Source organism: Balaenoptera acutorostrata, chromosome 1 (genome assembly GCF_949987535.1).
Source record: "Balaenoptera acutorostrata chromosome 1, mBalAcu1.1, whole genome shotgun sequence".
Lineage (NCBI taxonomy): Eukaryota > Metazoa > Chordata > Mammalia > Artiodactyla > Balaenopteridae > Balaenoptera > Balaenoptera acutorostrata.
In genome coordinates, this window is record NC_080064.1 from 172,990,739 (window position 1) to 173,008,953 (window position 18,215).

Below are 18,215 nucleotides of genomic sequence, written 5' to 3' on the forward strand. Positions count from 1 at the left end.
TATAATGAACAGGAACATGATGAACATAACATTTGTTCAGTCTTTTATATTAGGCCACCTACATTGAATTTTAAGGTAAATTCTTCTTAAAATTGCAACTGACATGGTCAAATTATGTGGCAAGTTCTTTGAGTCTGCTGCAGCAGCAGCTAATGAAAAGAGAGGACCTCTGTCCCTTTTCTGCCAGCAAAACTTGCAACTGGTGGATAGTGATCCTCCAACTGACCTGCTTCTTATTTTTCCTAAGCCAGAGGTGAAAGAATTCTCACTGAGTCAATAAAAAGAAGGGGGAGGAAAAGGGTATGAGAGTACCACTGGATTCAACTGAACATGACACAGTAAGGGACTGACTGTTAGCAAAAGATGACACCCCTTCTGCTATTATCAGGATGGGGATCATTGATCATATCATCTCTCGAGAGATGAGTCACCTTCTTATGGACTGATTTGCTTTGCTCGGTAGAGGCACTTCCTAGCATAGCTGGCTTACTTTAGGTTGGCATTGCTGCATTGGCAGATGGCCCACTTCTTCCCTACCAAACAATTATTTTGGATTCAATTCATATTTTGCTTCCAAATTTATTTTTACACTTTTAAAAATTGGATACTAAATCTGTTTGTGTGCTAAGTAAATTTTACATGCATTTAAGCATTTCTTCTAGGCAGTCCAATAAATTCTCCAGATCTTTTTTTATATAGACAGAGATCACCAACTAGATAGAAGAAATGCAGGCAGATACTGCTTATGGAGTTTTAGTTACATAAACGGGCTTATATATTTAGTTATGTGAACAGCTTTTATGTTCAGACTTGCCCCTTTCATTTTAACAATCCATCTTGACCTTTGATGTTGGTGCATGTAAATGTAACTCACTCGTTTAATGACTTAAAATTACAGTGTATGGATGTACTATAATTTAATTAACCAATCCCTTATTGATGGACATTTGGGTGGTTCTGGCAGAAATTCATTGCATTATATATATATAGGAGTATAATTGCTTTACAATGTTGTGTTAGACTCTGCCACACAGCGAAGTGAATCAGCCATATGCATACACACATCCCCTCCCTCTTGGACTTCCCCCTCCCATCCCACCCAACTAGGCCATCACAGAGCACCGGGCTGAGCTCCCTTTGCTATACAGCAGGTTCCCACTAGCTATCTATTTTAGCCATGGTAGTGTATTTATGTCAAACCTAATCTCCCAATTCATCCCACCTTCCCCTTCCCCCCCGTGTCAACATGTCCGTTCTCTACATCTGCCTTTCTGTTCCTACCCTGCAAATAAGTTCATCTGTACCATTTTTCTAGATTCCACATATATGTGTTAATATACGATAATTGTTTTTCTCTTTCTGACTTACTTCACTCGGTATGACAGATTCTAGGTCCATCTACGTCTCTACAAATGACCCAATTTCATTTCTTTTTATGGCTGAATAATCTTCCATTTTATATATATATATATATATATATATATATATATATATATATACATACACCACATCTTCTTTATCCATTCATCTGTTGATGGACATTTAGGTTGTTTCCATGTCCTGGCTATTGTAAATAGTGCTGCATTGAACATGGGGGTACATGTGACTTTTTTTTTTTTTTTTTTTTTTTTAAAGGGGACTTAATCAGTGAAGGCAGTTTACAAGTAGAGGGGGTTTTTTTTGTTTTGTTTTTTTTAATTAATTTATTTATTTTTGGCTGTGTTGGGTCTTCGTTTCTGTGCGAGGGCTTTCTCCAGTTGTGGCAAGTGGGGACCACTCTTCATCGCGGTGCGCGGGCCTCTCACAGTCGTGGCCTCTCTTGTTGCGGAGCACAGGCTCCAGACGCGCAGGCTCAGTAATCATGGCTCACGGGCCCAGCCGCTCCGCAGCATGTGGGACCTTCCCAGACCAGGGCTCGAACCCGTGTCCCCTGCATTGGCAGGCAGATTCTCAACCACTGCGCCACCAGGGAAGCCCACATGTGACTTTTTGAATTATGATTTTCTCAGGGTATATGTCCAGTAGTGGGTCATATGGTAGTTCTATTGTTAGTTTTTTAAGGAACCTCCATACTGTTCTCCACAGTGGCTGTATCAATTTACATTCCCACCAACAGTGCAAGAGGATTCCCTTTTCTCCGCACCCTCTCCAGCATTTATTGTTTGTAGATTTTCTGATGATGACCATTCTGACCGATGTGAGGTGATACATCATTGTAGTTTTGATTTGCATTTCTCTAATAATTAGCGATGTTGAGCATCTTTTCATGTGCCACTTGGCCATCTGTACGTCTTTGCTAAAATGTCTATTTAGGTCTTCCGCCCATTTTTTGATTGGGTTGTTTATTTTTTTGGTATTGAACTGCATGAGCTGTTTGTATATTTTGCAGATTAATCCTTTGTCTGTTGCTTTCTTTGCAAATATTTTCTCCCATTCTGTGGGTTGTCTTTTCATCTTGTTTATGGTGTCCTTTCCTATGCAAACACTTTTAAGTTTCATTAGGTCCCATTCGCTTATTTTTGTTTTTAGTTTTATTACTCTAAGAGGTGCATCATAAAAGATCTTGCTGTGATTTATGTCAAAGAGTGTTTTTCCTATGCTTCCCTCTAAGAGTTTTATAGTGTCCAATCTTACATTTAAGTCTTTAATCCATTTTGAGTTTATTTTTGTGTATGGTGTTAGGAAGTGTTCTAATTTTATTCTTTTACATGTAGTTGTCCAGTTTTCCCAGCACCATTTATCAAAGAGGCTGTCTCGTCTCCATTGTATATTCTTGCCTCCTTTGTCATAGATTAGGTGACCATAGGTGCGTGGGTTTATCTCTGGGCTTTCTATCCTGTACCATTGATCTGTATTTTTGTTTTTGTGCCAGTACCATACTGCCTTGATTACTGTGGCTTTGTAGTAGAGTCTGAAGCCAGGGAGCCTGATTCCTCCACCTCCATTTTTCTTTCTTAAGATTTGGCTATTCAGGGTCTCTTCTGTTTCCATACAAATTGTGTAATTTTTTGTTCTAATTCTGTGAAAAATGTCATTGGTGATTTGATAGTTATTGCATTGAATCTGTAGATAGCTTTGGGTAGTATAGTCACTTTCATAGTATTGATTCTTCCAATCCAGGAGCATGGTATATCTCTCCATCTGTTTGTGTCATCTTTGGTTTCTTTCATCAGTGTTTTATAGTTTTCTGAGTATAGGTCTTTTGCCTCCTTAGGTAGGTTTATTCCTAGGTATTTTATTCTTTTAATTGTGATGGTAAATGGGATTGCTTCCTTAATTTCTCTTTCTGATCTTTCATTGTTAGTATATAGGAATGCAAGAGATTTCTGTACATTAATTTTATATCCTGCAACCTTACCAAATTCATTGATTAGTTCTAGGAGTTCTTTGGTGGCATCTTTAGGATTTTCTATGTATAGTATTATGTCATCTGCAAACAGTGACAGTTTTACTTCTTTTCCAATTTGTATTCCTTTTATTTCTTTTTCTTCTCTGATTGCTGTGGCTAGGACTTCCAATACTATGTTTAATAATATTGGGGAGAGTGGACATCCTTGTCTTGTTCCTGATCTTAGAGGAAATGCTTTCAGTTTTCACCATTGGGAATTATGTTTGCTGTGGGTTTTTCATATATGGCCTTTATTATGTTGAGATAGAGTCCCTCTATGCCCACTTTCTGGAGAGTATTTATCATAAATAGGTGTTGAATTTTGTCAAAAGCTTTTTCTGCATCTATTGAGATGATCATATGGTTTTTATTCTTTAATTGTTATTCTGGTATATCGCGTTGATTGATTTGCATATATTGAAGAATCCTTGCATTCCTGGGATAAATCCCACTTGATTATGGTGTATGATCTTTTTAATGTGTTGTTGGATTCTGTTTGCTAGTATTTTGTTGAGGATTTTTGCGTCTATGTTCGTCAATGATATTGGTCTGTGTTTTTCTTTTTTTGTGATATCTTTGTCTGGTTTTGGTATCAGGGTGATGGTGGCCTCGTAGAATGAGTTTGGGAGTGTTCCTCCCTCTGCAATTTTTGGAAGTGTTTGAGAAGGATATGTATTAACTCTTCTCTAAATGTTTTATAGAATTCGCCTGTGAAGCCATCTGGTCCTGGACTTTTGTTTGTTGGAAGATTTTTCATTACAGTTTCAATTTCATTACCTGTGATTGGTCTGTTTATATTATCTAATTCTTCCTGGTTCAGTCTTGGAAACTTGCACCTTTCCAAGAATGTGTCCATTTCTGCGAGGTTGTCCATTTTATTGGCGTATAGTTGCTTGTAGTAGTCTCTTATGATCCTTTGTATTTCTGTGGTGTTCATTGTAATCTCTCATTTTTCATTTCTAATTTTATTGATTGGCATCCTCTCCCTTTTTTTCTTGATGAGTCTGGCTAAAGGTTTATCAATTTTGTTTATCTTCTCAAAGAACCAACTTTTAGTTTTATTGATCTTTGCTATTGTTTTCTTCATTTATATTTCATTTATTTCTGCACTGATCTTTATGATTACTTTCCTTCTACTAACTTTGGGTTTTCTTTGTTCCTCTTTTTCTAGTTGCTTTAGGTGTAAGGTTAGATTGTTTATTTGAGATTTTTCTTGTTTCTTGAGGTGAGCTTGAATTGGTATAAACTTCACACTTAGAACTGCTTTTTCTCTGTCCCATAGGTTTTGGATCATTGTGTTTTCGTTGTCATTTGTTTCTAGGTATTTTTTTATTTCGTCTTTGATTTCTTCAGTGATCTCTTGGTTATTTAGCAGCGCACTGTTTAGCCTCCATGTGTTTGTGTTTTTTACAGTTTCTTTCCTGTAATTGGTTTGTAATCTCATAGCATTGTGGTCAGAAAAGATGGTTGATACGATTTCAGTTTTCTTAAATTTTCCATGATTTGTGACCCAAGATGTGATCTATTCTGGAGAATGTTCTGTGTGCACTTCAGAAGAAAGTGTATTCTGCTTTGGGGTGGAATGTCCTATAAATATCAATTAAGTCTATCTGGTCTATTGTGTCATTTAAAGTGTGTGTTTCCTTATTTATTTCTGTCTGGATGATCTGTCTATTGGTGTAAATGGGGTGTTAAAAGTCCCCTACTATTATTGTGTTACTGTCCATTTCCCCTGTCATGGCAGTTAGCATTTGCCTTATGTGTTGAGGTGCTCCTATGTTGGATGCATAAATATTTGTAATTTTTATGTTTTCTTCTTGGATTGATCCTTTAATCATTATGTAGTGTCCTTCCTTATCTCTTGTAACAGTCTTTATTTTAAAGTCTATTTTATGTGATATCAGTGTTGCTACTCCAGCTTTCTTGTGATTTCCATTTGCATGGGATATCTTTTTCCATCCCCTCACTTTCAGTCTGTATGTGTCCCTAGGTCTGAAGTGGATTTCTCATACATAGCATATATTCGGGTCTTGTTTTTGTATCCATTCAGCCAGTCTGTGTCTTTTGGTTGGAGCATTCAATCCGTTTACAATCCATTTATCAATATGTATGTTCCTATTACCATTTTCGTAATTGATTTGGGTTTGTTTCTGTGGGTCTTTTTCTTCTCTTTTGTTTCCCACTTAGAGAAGTTCCTTTCGCATTTGTTGTAAAGCTGGTTTGGTGGTGCTAAATTCTCGTAGCTTTTGCTTGTCTGTAAAACTTTTGATTTCTTGGTCGAATCTGAATGAGATCCTTGCTGGGTAATCTTGATTGTAGGTTTTTCTCCTTCATCACTTTAAATATGTCCTGCCGCTCCCTTCTGGCTTGCAGAGTTTCTGCTGAGAAATCAGCTGATAACCTTATGGTGATTCCCTGGTATGTTATTAATTGCTTTTCCCTTGCTGCTTTTAATATTTTTTCTTTGAATTTAATATTTGTTGGTTTGATTAATATGTGTCTTGGTGTGTTTCTCCTAGAGTTCATCCTGTATGGGACTCTCTGCACTTCCTGGACTTGGGTGCCTATTTCCTTTCCCATTGTAGGGAAGTTTTTGACTATAATCTCTTCAAATATTTCTAGACCCTTTCCCTTTTTCTTCTTCTGGGGCCCCTATACTTCGAATGTTAGTGTGTTTAATGTTGTCCCAGAAGTCTCGGAGACTGTCCTCAATTCTTTTCCTTCTTTTTTCTTTATTCTGCTCCATGACAGTTATCTCCACCGTTTTATCTTCCAGCTCACTTATCCATTCTTCTGCCTCAGTTATTCTGCTATTGATTCCTTCTGGAGAATTTTTTATTTCAGTTATTTTGTTGTTCATCTCTGTTTGTTTACTCTTTAGTTCTTCTAGGTACTTGTTAAACATTTCTTGTATTTTCTCCATTCTGTTTCTGAGATTTTGGATCATCTTTACTATCATTACTCTGAATTCTTTTTCAGGTAGCTTGCCTATTTCCTCTTCATTTATTTGGTCTTGTAGGTTTTTACCTTGCTCCTTCGCCTGTAACATATTATTTTTTTTGTTGTCTCTTTTTTTTTTTTTTTTGATGGACTGGCTGTATTCCTGTCCTACTGGTTGTTTGGCCTGAGGCATCCAGCACTGGAGTTTGCAGGCAGTTGGGTAGAGCCAGGTCTTGGTGCCAAGATGAGGACCTCCAGGAGGCCTTACTCTGATGAATATTCCCTGGGGTCTGAGGTTCTCCATTAGTCCAGCTGTTTGGACTCTGTGCTCCCACCACAGGAGCTCAGGCCTGAGCCCTGGCCCGGGAACCAAGATCCTGCAAGCCACACAATGCGACAAATGAAAAAAAAAGGAGCAGTACAATAACAAAGAATACAAAATAAAGTAAAATTAGAAAGATACAAAATATATTAAGGAAAATAAAATTATAATTGAAACAACTACAGCAAGGTAAAACAGAACCACAACAGAAAAAAGAAAAAAAAAGACAAAAGGGGTGGAACAATAACAAGGTATAAAGAATAATATAAAATTGGAAAAATAAATGATTTATTAGAAAAAATAAAAATATAAATGAATCAGCAACAACAAGGTAAAACTAAACCACACCCTAAAAGAAGGAAAAAAAAAAGCCAGAAAAGTCCTTGGCTGTGGGGAGTGGGGCTTAGGTAGGGGCGTGGTTTAGGGTGGGGGCGGGGCTTAAACTTAGGACCTGTGCAACAGGTGGAGAAGTGGCAGCATGGCCTGAGCGGGGCCTCAGAGCATGGAGTTCCAGAGTTTGGAGGTATGGCCCTTGGTGAGGGTGTGTGGGCAGGGTTTAGGCCTAGCACAGTTGGAGAGGGTCTCAAAGTGGGTCTCAGAGTGTGGTGTGTAGAGGTAGGGCCCTGGGTGGGGCTCTAGAGGCGGGGCTTAGGGTCTGCACTGCCTGCTGGAGGGGACCTCTGAGGGCAGGGGAAGGGAAAGTGCTGGCCATGCTTGCTTCTGTTCCTCTGCTCCCCCGAGGGTCTCCCCCATTGTTGCTGGACCCCTAAGTGTGGTGGGCCCCACCAGGTGAAAGAACTCCTCCTCTCCCCAGCCGCCCCTCAGGGGTGCCAGTCCCATCAGTCCAGCCTTTACATTTCCTCCCCTTTCCCTCCCTCCCACTGCCTCAGGATCCACGCAGCTGGAGGGGGCCTCAGTGGGCAGAGGATCAGGCCTGGGATCTCAGCAGGCTCCTCGAGGCCCAAGTGGGCAGGGAAAATGCTGGCCATTCTCCCTTCTGATCCTCTGCCCTCCCAACGCTCTCCCCCTTTCCCCTCCCAGTGTGGGATCCCTTCCCCTACTCCAGCCGCCCCTCAGGGGCACCACTCCTGTCCCGCCTCCACTTCTCCTCCACCAACCAATCAGAAGGAAGTCATACACCCTGCAGCCCTCACCCCAAATTTTGCCTATTAAAAATTCTCCCTGAAAACGTTTGGGCAATTTGAAATTTTTTAAGAGCATGAACTACCCATTCTCCTTGCTTGGCCCTGCAATAAATTTTGTCTGCTCCAAACTGATGTTTTTTGTTTGTTTGCTTGTTTCACCTCACTAAGCATTGGACACACAAACAAGATCAGTAATACAAGTATGGGGGAAATGTCAGAAAATGTCTTGAATATAACATTTGCAAGATAAGAACAAAGTGGGGTGATGCCTAGGTGAAAGGAAGCTAAAAAAATATAAATGCATACATACATACTGATGACAAATTAATATTATAATGGAGTAATCACACTTCAGGCATACAAAATGGAATCAGGCGGCCACTGAGGATCTAGTCTCAGGCAGATCCCTGCATTGAGAACGTGAACATTCTTTGAACTGTACTGGACCCAAAGAAAGACACCACCAGCCATATTCAAAACAACACCTGCCAGCTGCAACTTAATGGTCGGTCTCAAGGTCTTACCTTGTAAATATGCAACAATTCAGACCCCAAACAATCCTTACTTAACAAGTACCCTTACTTCTTGCCAGCTCCATTTATAAATCTTGATAATAGCTCATGTAACCTTGCAGTTTTATTGCCTTTATAAGTCTCCCCCGTTTTGTAGTATGGCGGAACACAATTCAAGTGTTTCTTAAATCTGTGTCTCCTGTGTTTCTTGAATCTGTGTCTCCTGAAATCCTAACAAAACTCAAACACCTTTTTATTCAATCAAATCTCCATTTCTAAAATTTTGGTTAATAATACATACATTTATGTATTTACTTATACATCTATCTATATACACAAAGTATGCATTAAGTAAATGTATGTGTATAATAAATATATATGGATAATAAATATTTTGCTAAGTAGTTTTACATGACCTATTTAATTTTCATAATTACTTTAAATAACACAATTTTAACTGAGTAAGTTTTAAATATCTAATTGGCTTTAGTGAATTGAAACCAAGCAAGACACTGTGGGGCCTCCCAGGCACAAGCCCATCTATGTGCCCCACCTTTTGTTTGTGAAAAAAGCTTTAGTCTCCTAGGTCTCCCCGAGTTCCAAAGAACAGGCTCAAGCAGTTAATCATTTAAGAAGGGGCAGAAAAGAAAACAAAGAAGCAGTCAAGCAAAGAAGATGATTACTTTAGCAATAAGTCAAACTGGGATGGGGTCATAAGACCCTAGTTTTCCTTGAGGAAAACAGATAACAATGTCTGACATACATTCTTAGGTTGTTGTTACAGAAATCAGATCCCCACTGTTACTGAACCAAAATTTGTGTGCCTGATAAACAGTGAGGCCAAAGAAACTGAAACATTGGAGTTTGGAGCGAGAAAAGTTTATTGGAAGGGCCTAGCAAGGAGAACAAGTGGCTCATGCTCAAAACTCCCTGATGGTTTTCAGGGAACAGTTTTTAAAGGCAACATTTAGAGTCATGGCTGCAGAGTTTATGACTTTCTTCTGATTGGTTGGTGGTGAGGTAACAGGGTGGTGTTCCAGGAATCTCAATCATCAACCATCTGGTCCTGACCAGTCTGGGATCTCAGCACATAGTTACCATCCTCCACCTGGGTAGGGGCCTTAGTTCCTGCAGAACAACTCAAAGATATGCATCAGATTGTTATGTATATCACTTGAGGAGGAACTAGGACTCTGTTTTATCTCTACATTACTATATCATAACTGCTTTTCCTTTGTTTCTGTATTTCCTCACTTCCCTAATTGTAACAGGGAAGAGCCAAATCTGACTACATGTTGGATCGTTTCTTTTACTTTAACTTTTGCTTTCTGCTGCTTTTGTTTACTAAAAGGATACTCTCTATTCATAATGGCCTGCCTCAGGGAACCCTGCCCCTCTGCCTGAATGTTAAACCAAAGTCCCTTTGTTCAGGGAAGCATCCTGACCCTGACCACCTGTGGATGGCTGCAAGAAAGAAGAAATTAACACATCCCCTCCCTGAGGCTGGCCATTCCAGAAAACATTTGGAAAACTTACGGCCGTTTTACTTTACTTCCTCATCTCCTCCCCTTCTCTGTTCTATAAAAGAAACTGGCATCCAAACCCCAATAAGATGGTTTTGGGGAAACATTAGTCTGCCATCTTCTCAGTCTGCTGGCTTTCTGAATAAAGTCATATTCCTTGCCTCAACACCTTGTCTCCAATTTATTGGCCTGTTGTGCGGCAAGCAGAGTGAGCTTGGACTCAGTAACAAATTTGGCGAGCCAGCCAGGAGCCTTGCTGCTCATGGCTAGCCAGCCCCGGTCAGGGAATTTTGGAGCAAGGCCCTAGCAGCTGCTGGGACCATTTGTCCTGAGGATCTTCCCTTCAAATTTCCCTGAAGAGGCACCAGCTACCCTAGCACCTGGCAGTTGAAGCAAGGAACTGACAAACTTCTATGTGTCAACAGACTCGATTTTGGAGGGTAAGTCCCTCCAGCATGCAAACTGGGAACATATTCCCCCCTCAATTTGGGCTTTTCCTTTACAGGACAAGCCAATTTGGTTGGGGTACCATGCTGGAGAGGTGAATTGTTGTTGGACTGTACCTGATTTTGGGAACTAGTTCATTGGTTTTGTAGGGTAAGTCTACCTGATTTGGGAACTAATTAGTTGGTTTTGGTTTTATTTTTTTCTTTCCAATCAGCTACCCTATGTCTTTTGATTGAAACATTTAGTCTATTGACATTTTAAGTAATTGTTGATAGGTGTGTACTTATTGCCATTTTAATCCTTGTTTTCCAGTTATTTTTCTAGGCCTTCTTTGTTCATTTCTTCCTTTCATTTTTCCTTTTGTGGTTTGATGATTTTATTTTGTAGTATCCTTGAGTTTTTTGGGTTTTTTTTTAATGAACTTAGTGTAGGTTTTTGATTTGTGATTACCATGGGGGTTCATGTATATTGACACATATCTATATTTACTTGCTTTACACTGATAGTTATTTAACATCAAACACATTCTAAGAGATCTATATTTTTTTACTCTCCCCTCCCCCCACATTTTCTGATTTTTATGTCCTATTTTACATCTTCATGTTTATCCTTTCACTGTTTATTGTAGTTATAATTGCTTAAAATGTTTAAGTTTTTTAAATCTCTGTACTGACTTATTTAAGTGATATGAAATCCTTACTATATATTTGCCTTTCCTATTGGGATTTCCCCTTTCCTAAATATTCTTGCTTCTTTTCCATTTAGAGAAGAGCCTTCAACATTTCTTTTAGGATAGGTTTAGTATTGCTGAATTCCTGTAGTTTTTACTTGTGTGAGAAATTCTTTATCTCTCTTTCTATTCTAAATTATAATCATAGTGGGTGGAGTCTCCTATGTTGCAGGCTTTTCCCTATCAGGACTTTGAATACACCATTCCACTCCCTTCTGCCTACAAAGTTTTGGCAGAGAAATCAGCTGATAGGTTTATAGGGGTTTCCTTGTAAATGACTCTTTATTTTTCTCTTGCTGCCTTCAGAGTCCTCTCTATCTTTTAACTTTTGCCATTTTAATTATGATATGTCTTGGTGTGGGTCTGTTTCAGTTCATCTTGTTTGGAACCCTTTTCATTTTACTTAACTTTCTCTGTCTCTATGAATTTAGGGGAAACAGTTATCTACTGTGGTTTTGAAGGGGTTTTCTTTTGGGAGCATTTGTCTGTAGACTGTGTCTGTCCAGTGTCTTTGGTACAAGGGCTAGTTTTGATATGGACACCAGCTACATCTTTCCTCAGGGTATGCTGCCCCGCCCCTATCAAGGGGGTGTGGTTGGTGTTGGAGTATCTGAAGCCTGTGTAGGATGTGAGGCGGGACTTCCTCTCTGCTCTTTGTCTGTCACTACCCTGTCAGGGGTGGGGAGTTGAAGTAGATGTTGTTGGAGTGTAAGCCCTGAGAGTTGGGCTTGATCAGACTCCATTCCTCTTGAGTGCTTGCCCTGCCCCAGGAGGAAAGTTCTGAAGCAAAGGAAGCCCATGTGCTCACAGAGGACTGATGCATCACCTGTGTAGGCATCCATGGTCCTGCTTAGGTGCAGCCCAAGTTTGGTTTCCTTTCCTCTGTTGTGTTCATTCTAGATCTAGTACAAGGCTCTGGCATGGAATGGGTGGGGCTGGAGTGTTTACTAGGCTGGGGTTGGGGGTTGGGGTGCTGTGGCTGCAGAAATTAAGGTGGCTGAACTGCTACCATAGATCTGGGCTGCCTCTGTGGCAGTCTTCTCCCAGGACCTGTATGCCCCAGATCTAGGGCTAAGCTGTGGCATGGTGTGGGTTAGGCCCAGGCTCTTGCTCAACTCGAGAAGGTTCCTGAGGTATCACCCAAGTAAGCACTAACAAAGGCCACTGCAGCCCTACCTGGACCATAGCCCAGCCCCCCGGGCTGTCTCTGTGTAGCTAGGCCAAGTCTTTTCACAGGGCCAAGCTAGCCCAGATCATGCACCAGGCTGTGGTGTGGAGTGAGCAGGGCCAGGTGTTCACCCCATTTGGATTGTGGGGACTACGATGAGGTGGCAGCAGCCAGCGCAGAGCTCTCTCTACCCTGACTGTTGGCAAGCTAGCATGCATGCACTCTTTGCAAGTAGAGTCTAGGCTTCTCCAGCCCTTCTTCTGTCCCAGCAGTTCTCTCAGTAGCCAAGTGGGCTTGTCTCCTCTGTGTAGGACCTCAGGACTGGGACACCCAGTCTGTGGCTCAATCTGCTCACTCCCCAGGGTGAGGGTCCACCCGTGTGGACCATTTCTTCTTTTCAGATTCCTCCCAGATTCAGAGGAACTGACCTTATGCCTTTTTTTCCATCCTATCCAGTTATGTGGAAATCCTTCTTGCAGCTATGGTTTTATAAGAATTCTTCTGCCAGTTTCCAGTTAATTTTCCATGAGAATTGTTCTACATGTAGATGTATTTTGATGTGTTTGCAGGGGGACATGAGCTCCACATCCTCCTACTCCACCATCTTGATCCAACTCTCTAAGTATCTTTATAATCATTACCTGAACTCTTTATTAGGTAGATTGCTTATCTCTACTTTTCTTAGTTCTTCTGGAGTTTATCTTGTTCCTTCATTTGGACCATATTCTTCTGTTGCCTCATTTATGATTCTCTGGTTTTATTTCTATGTATTAGGTAGGTTGTTTACATTTCCTGATCTTGGAGAAGTGGCCTTATGTAGTAGACATCCTATGGATCCCTGTAGCACACTCCCTTCTGATCACCAGAGCTATAGGTTCTAAGGGTTCCCCCTATGTGCACTGAGTGGGTCCTTCTGTAGTGACAGGGCCAACTACTTCTGCCCCCATGCAGTTGGTCACACACAGTGGGCTGGCAGTCTTCACAACTGGCTTCATGGCCCAGGGAGTCCTGGGGCTGGTACTGTCTACCTGGTAGGTGGAGCTGCTCTTGGGGAGTGTGGCTGTGGGACCTGAGGAATCCTGAGGCTGGTGTTCGCCTGCTGGTGGTTAGGAACAGGTCCCAGTGTGGCTGGTTTTGTGGCTCATAGTACTCCAGAGCTGATGCTGACCCATTGGTAGGCAGGGCCATTTCCCAGGGTGGCTGCTTTTGGGACCCAGGCATTCCTGGAACTGGTGCTAGCCCATTGGTGTTCAAGGTTGGGTTCCCACACAGCTGGCTACTTGGCCTGGGAGGTTCTGGGACTGGTGTTGATCAGCTGGTTGTTCAGTTAGCCCCTAGCGCTAACAGGCTAGAGTGAGGATTCCAAAATGACACTTGCCAGCACCAGCGTCCTTGTGTTAGAATGAGCTCCCCAAAATGACTTCTACCAGTGTCTAGGTCCCCAGGGAGAGTCCTAATAACCTCCTACCTCTTCTGGAGGCTCTCCAAGATCAGCAATTGGGTCTGACACAAGAGTCTTTCAAATTACTGTCTCTGCCCTGGGACTTGGAGCCTGTGAGATTTTTGCATGTGCCCTTTAAGAGTAGAATCTCTGTTTCCTACAGCTCTCTGGCTCTCCTATACAGTAAACCTGCTAGCCTTCAGTGCCAACCTTCTGGGGGCTCATCTTCTGTTGCAGAACTCCTGGTCTGGGGAGTCCCATGTTGGGGTCAGGCCCCACACTCCCTGGAACAAACCTCTAATCTCTGCAACTGAGATTATCCTTCTGTTTTTGGGTCGTCTACCCAGGTATGTGGGTCTTGACTATACCACATCTTCACGCTTCCTATCCATTTTGTTATGGTTCCTTCTTTATATTTATCTTTAGGTGTGGAAAATCTTTTGTTAGTCTTCAGGTCATTCTCACCAATAGGGTCTCTGTAAATAGTTGTAATTTTGGTTTGCCCATGGGAGTAGGTGAGCTCATGGTCTTCCTACTCTTGGCCTAATCGTGGTCACGCCCCTGTCTATTTTTAAATTATCTGTATTTTAAAACTTTATGACACTACTGTTATTGCTTTATCCTGTTAATGTTCATTTAAGTTAACCACTTGTATACGATTTTCCATCTCTGAACTCCTATCCATTTTCCATCTTCTTAAATAATATCCTTTAGTACTTTCTTTAATGTGTTTCTACTATGATTAATTTCCTCAATTTTTGTTGTCCAGAATCCTATGTGATTTTTAGCTATTTTCCCCTTGATTGAGAATGCTTACCTGGCATTCATTTTATTTCAGAACTTCGAGGATATCATTCTATGTTTTCTGGCCCCTCACAACCATATTTTTCTGTGGAGAAGTTGGCAGAAGTCCTCTTAATTGTGCTACTTTGAAGATATTTTGTCCTTTTTCTACTTCTGTTGCTTCCATAATTTGTTCTTTGTTCAATTTTCAGCAATTTTACTATGAAATGTGTGGATTTGCATTTTTTAATTAATTGTTTATTTTGACTAAGGCCAATGGCTCTTCCTGATTCTGTAGGTTAGAGGCTTTTATCAGGTTTTGAAAACTAACTGAATATTGCTGCTACCCTATTCTTTTCTCTCCTGGTACTACTGTTATTTTTCATATTATCTCAATTCTGCTTTTACCCTCTCCTTTTTTCATCTTTCCATCTCTCAGTGCTTCATTACAGATAATTCCTTGTAACCTATATTTTTCAGCTCACTAATTTTCTCTTTAGTTGACTTAGTCTGTTGTTATATCCTTTGACTGAGTTTTTCATTTTTGTCATTGTGTTTTTTGGTTCTAGAATTTCCATTTGGTTCTTATCAACAATTTCTATTTCTCTGCTAAAATTCTAAATCTTGTGTTTTATCTCCTCCAATATAATAAGCACAGTTATTTTAAAGTCTATATCTGGAGTCCCCAGGTGTTGTTTCTATTATCTGCCGTTTTCTGTCAGTTGTCATTCTTGTTGTCTTGTGTCCTCATGTACCTAGTCATTTTCTGTAGTGTCATAGATATATATTTGGAATAGTAAAGATATAATTTAAGGCCTAAGATGACATCATCTTTCTCCACAGTATGTACTCTTGCTTCTGAAGGCTCCTGGGTACTCTAGCAATTTAGGATTATCTTAGTCCAATTTCAGGGATTAAAATAACTGGAGGCAGAACTGTAGTCCCCAGTGAAGATCTGTTTAGCTTTATGTCACTCTTATTTCTAATATGCAGGTTTTTGGAGCCTCAACCCAAAGCTAGAGGGGATTATACCTTGATGGGGCCTGGATTCCATTCCCTGTCCCTTTAGCCCTAATTATCACTTCAACTCCTTAGCCACTTAATCTTCCATTCTTGAATCACCACATGCTTACAGGAGAAAATTAGCTTCAAAAGTTGGGCCTCAGTCCTCCCCTAGAATCTGGTACATTCATGCTTCACCATCCCATTTGTGATCAGATGCCTTCATAGATATGTTTTCTTTATTTTGTCCGTGTTTCTTAGTTGTCTTCAGTGGGAGTGATTGGTCCAAACTACGTAGTCTACCATTACCTGAAGCAGAAATCATTACCTTATGTTTTAGTAAATATTTTAACTCCACACTAAAATAAAATATTCTTATTTATTTGTCACCAAGTTAAGCCTTTTCTTAAATGATTAATTTACTTGGCCTGTCATTTGATAAGTGAGGGAAAAGACAAAATTTTTCTACATATTTTGTGTATCATTAAAAATTATTATAATCACATAATTAGTTATACTGCTATTCTTAACTTTTTTTTTTTTTTGTCTCCCTAGGTAGGTTTATTCCTAGGTATTTTATTCTTTTTGTTGCAATGGTAAATGGGAGTGTTTCCATAATTTCTCTTTCAGATTTTTCATCATTAGTGTATAGGAATGCAAGAGATTTCTGTGCATTAATTTTGTAACCTGCAACTTTACCATATTCATTCATTAGCTCTAGCAGTTTTCTGGTGGCAGTTTTAGGATTCTCTATGTATAGTATCATGTCATCCGCAAACAGTGACAGTTTTACTTTTTCTTTTCCAATTTGTATTCCTTTTATTTCTTTTTCTTCTCTGATTGCTGTGGCTAGGACTTCCAGAACTATGTTGAATAATAGTGGTGAGAGTGGACATCCTTGTCTCGTTCCTGATCTTAGAGGAAATGCTTTCAGTTTTTCACCATTGAGAATGATGTTTGCTGTGGGTTTGTCATATATGGCCTTTATTATGTTGAGGTAGGTTCCCTCTATGCCCACTTTCTGGAGAGTTTTTATCATAAATGGGTGTTGAATTTTGTCAAAAGCTTTTTCTGCATCTATTGAGATGATCATATGGTTTTTATTCTTCAATTTGTTAATATGGTGTATCACATTGATTGATTTGCGTATATTGAAGAATCCTTGCATCCCTGGGATAAATCCCACTTGATCGTGGTGTATGATCCTTTTAATGTGTTGTTGGATTGTGTTTGCTAGTATTTTGTTGAGGATTTTTGCATCTATATTCATCAGTGATATTGGTCTGTAATTTTCTTTTTTTGTAGTGTCTTTGTCTGGTTTTGCTATCAGGGTGATTGTGGCCTCATAGAATGAGTTTGGGAGAGTTCCTTCCTCTGCAATTTTTTGGAAGAGTTTGAGAAGGATGGGTGTTAGCTCTTCTCTAAATGTTTGATAGAATTCACCTGTGAAGCCATCTGGTCCTGGACTTTTGTTTGTTGGAAGATTTTTAATCACAGTTTCAATTTCATTACTTGTGATTGGTCTGTTGATATTTTCTGTTTCTTCCTGATTCAGTCTTAGAAGGTTATACCTTTCTAAGAATTTGTCCATTTCTTCCAGGTTGTCCATTTTATTGGCATAAAGTTGCTTGTAGTAGTCTCTTAGGATGTTTTGTATTTCTGCGGTGTCTGTTGTAACTTCTCCTTTTTCATTTCTGATTTTATTGATTTGAGTCCTCTCCCTCTTTTTCTTGATGAGTCTGGCTAATGGCTTATCAATTTTGTTTATCTTCTCAAAGAACCAACTTTTAGTTTTATTGATCTTTGCTATTGTTTTCTTTGTTTCTATTTCATTTATTTCTGCTCTGATCTTTATGATTTCCTTCCTTCTGCTAACTTTGGGTTTTGTTTGTTCTTCTTTCTCTAGTTTCTTTAGGTGTAAGGTTAGATTGTTTACTTGAGATTTTTCTTGTTTCTTTAGGTAGGCTTGTATAGCTATAAACTTCCCTCTTAGAACCGCTTTTGCTGCATCCCATAGGTTTTGGGTCGTCGTGTTTTCATTGTCATTTGTCTCTAGGTATTTTTTTATTTCCTGTTTGATTTCTTCAGTGATCTCTTGGTTATTTAGTAACGTATTGTTTAGCCTCCATGTGTTTGTCTTTTTTACGTTTTTTTTCCCTGTAATTCATTTCTAATCTCATAGCGTTGTGGTCAGAAAAGATGCTTGATATGATTTCAATTTTCTTAAATTTACTGAGGCTTGATTTGTGACCCAAGATGTGATCTATCCTGGAGAATGTTCCGTGCGCACTTGAGAAGAACGTGTAATCTGCCGTTTTTGGATGGAATGTCCTATATATATCAATTAAATCTATCTGGTCTATTGTGTCATTTAAAGCTTCTGTTTCCTTATTTATTTTCATTTTGGATGATCTGTCCATTGGTGTAAGTGAGGTGTTAAAGTCCCCCACTATTATTGTGTTACTGTCGATTTCCTCTTTTATAGCTGTTAGCAGTTGCCTTATGTATTGAGGTGCTCCTATGTTGGGTGCATATATATTTATAATTGTTATATCTTCTTCTTGGATTGATCCCTGGATCATTATGTAGTGTCCTTCCTTGTCTCTTGTAACATTCTTTATTTTAAAGTCTATTTTATCTGATATGAGTATAGCTACTCCAGCTTTCTTTTGATTTCCATTTGCATGGAATATCTTTTTCCATCCCCTCACTTTCAGTCTGTATGTGTCTCTAGGTCTGAAGTGGGTCTCTTGTAGACAGCATATATATGGGTCTTGTTTTTGTATCCATTCAGCCAGTCTATGTCTTTTGGTT

The 18,215-nt window shown here is 39.7% G+C and overlaps 1 protein-coding gene across 16 annotated transcripts in view; it reads left to right on the forward strand.

Moving 5' to 3' along the window:
• Positions 1 to 18,215, forward strand: part of CHML (CHM like Rab escort protein) — a 221,698-nt gene that overhangs the window by 23,987 nt on the left and 179,496 nt on the right. The window contains exon 3 of one of the 16 annotated variants that reach the window (XM_057553047.1): positions 10,336 to 10,427. The exons of the other annotated variants lie outside the window; for them this stretch is intronic. The gene's annotated coding sequence lies outside the window, so the exon portion shown is untranslated. The remainder of the gene's footprint in view (positions 1 to 10,335; positions 10,428 to 18,215) is intronic. 16 annotated transcript variants of the gene reach the window in all.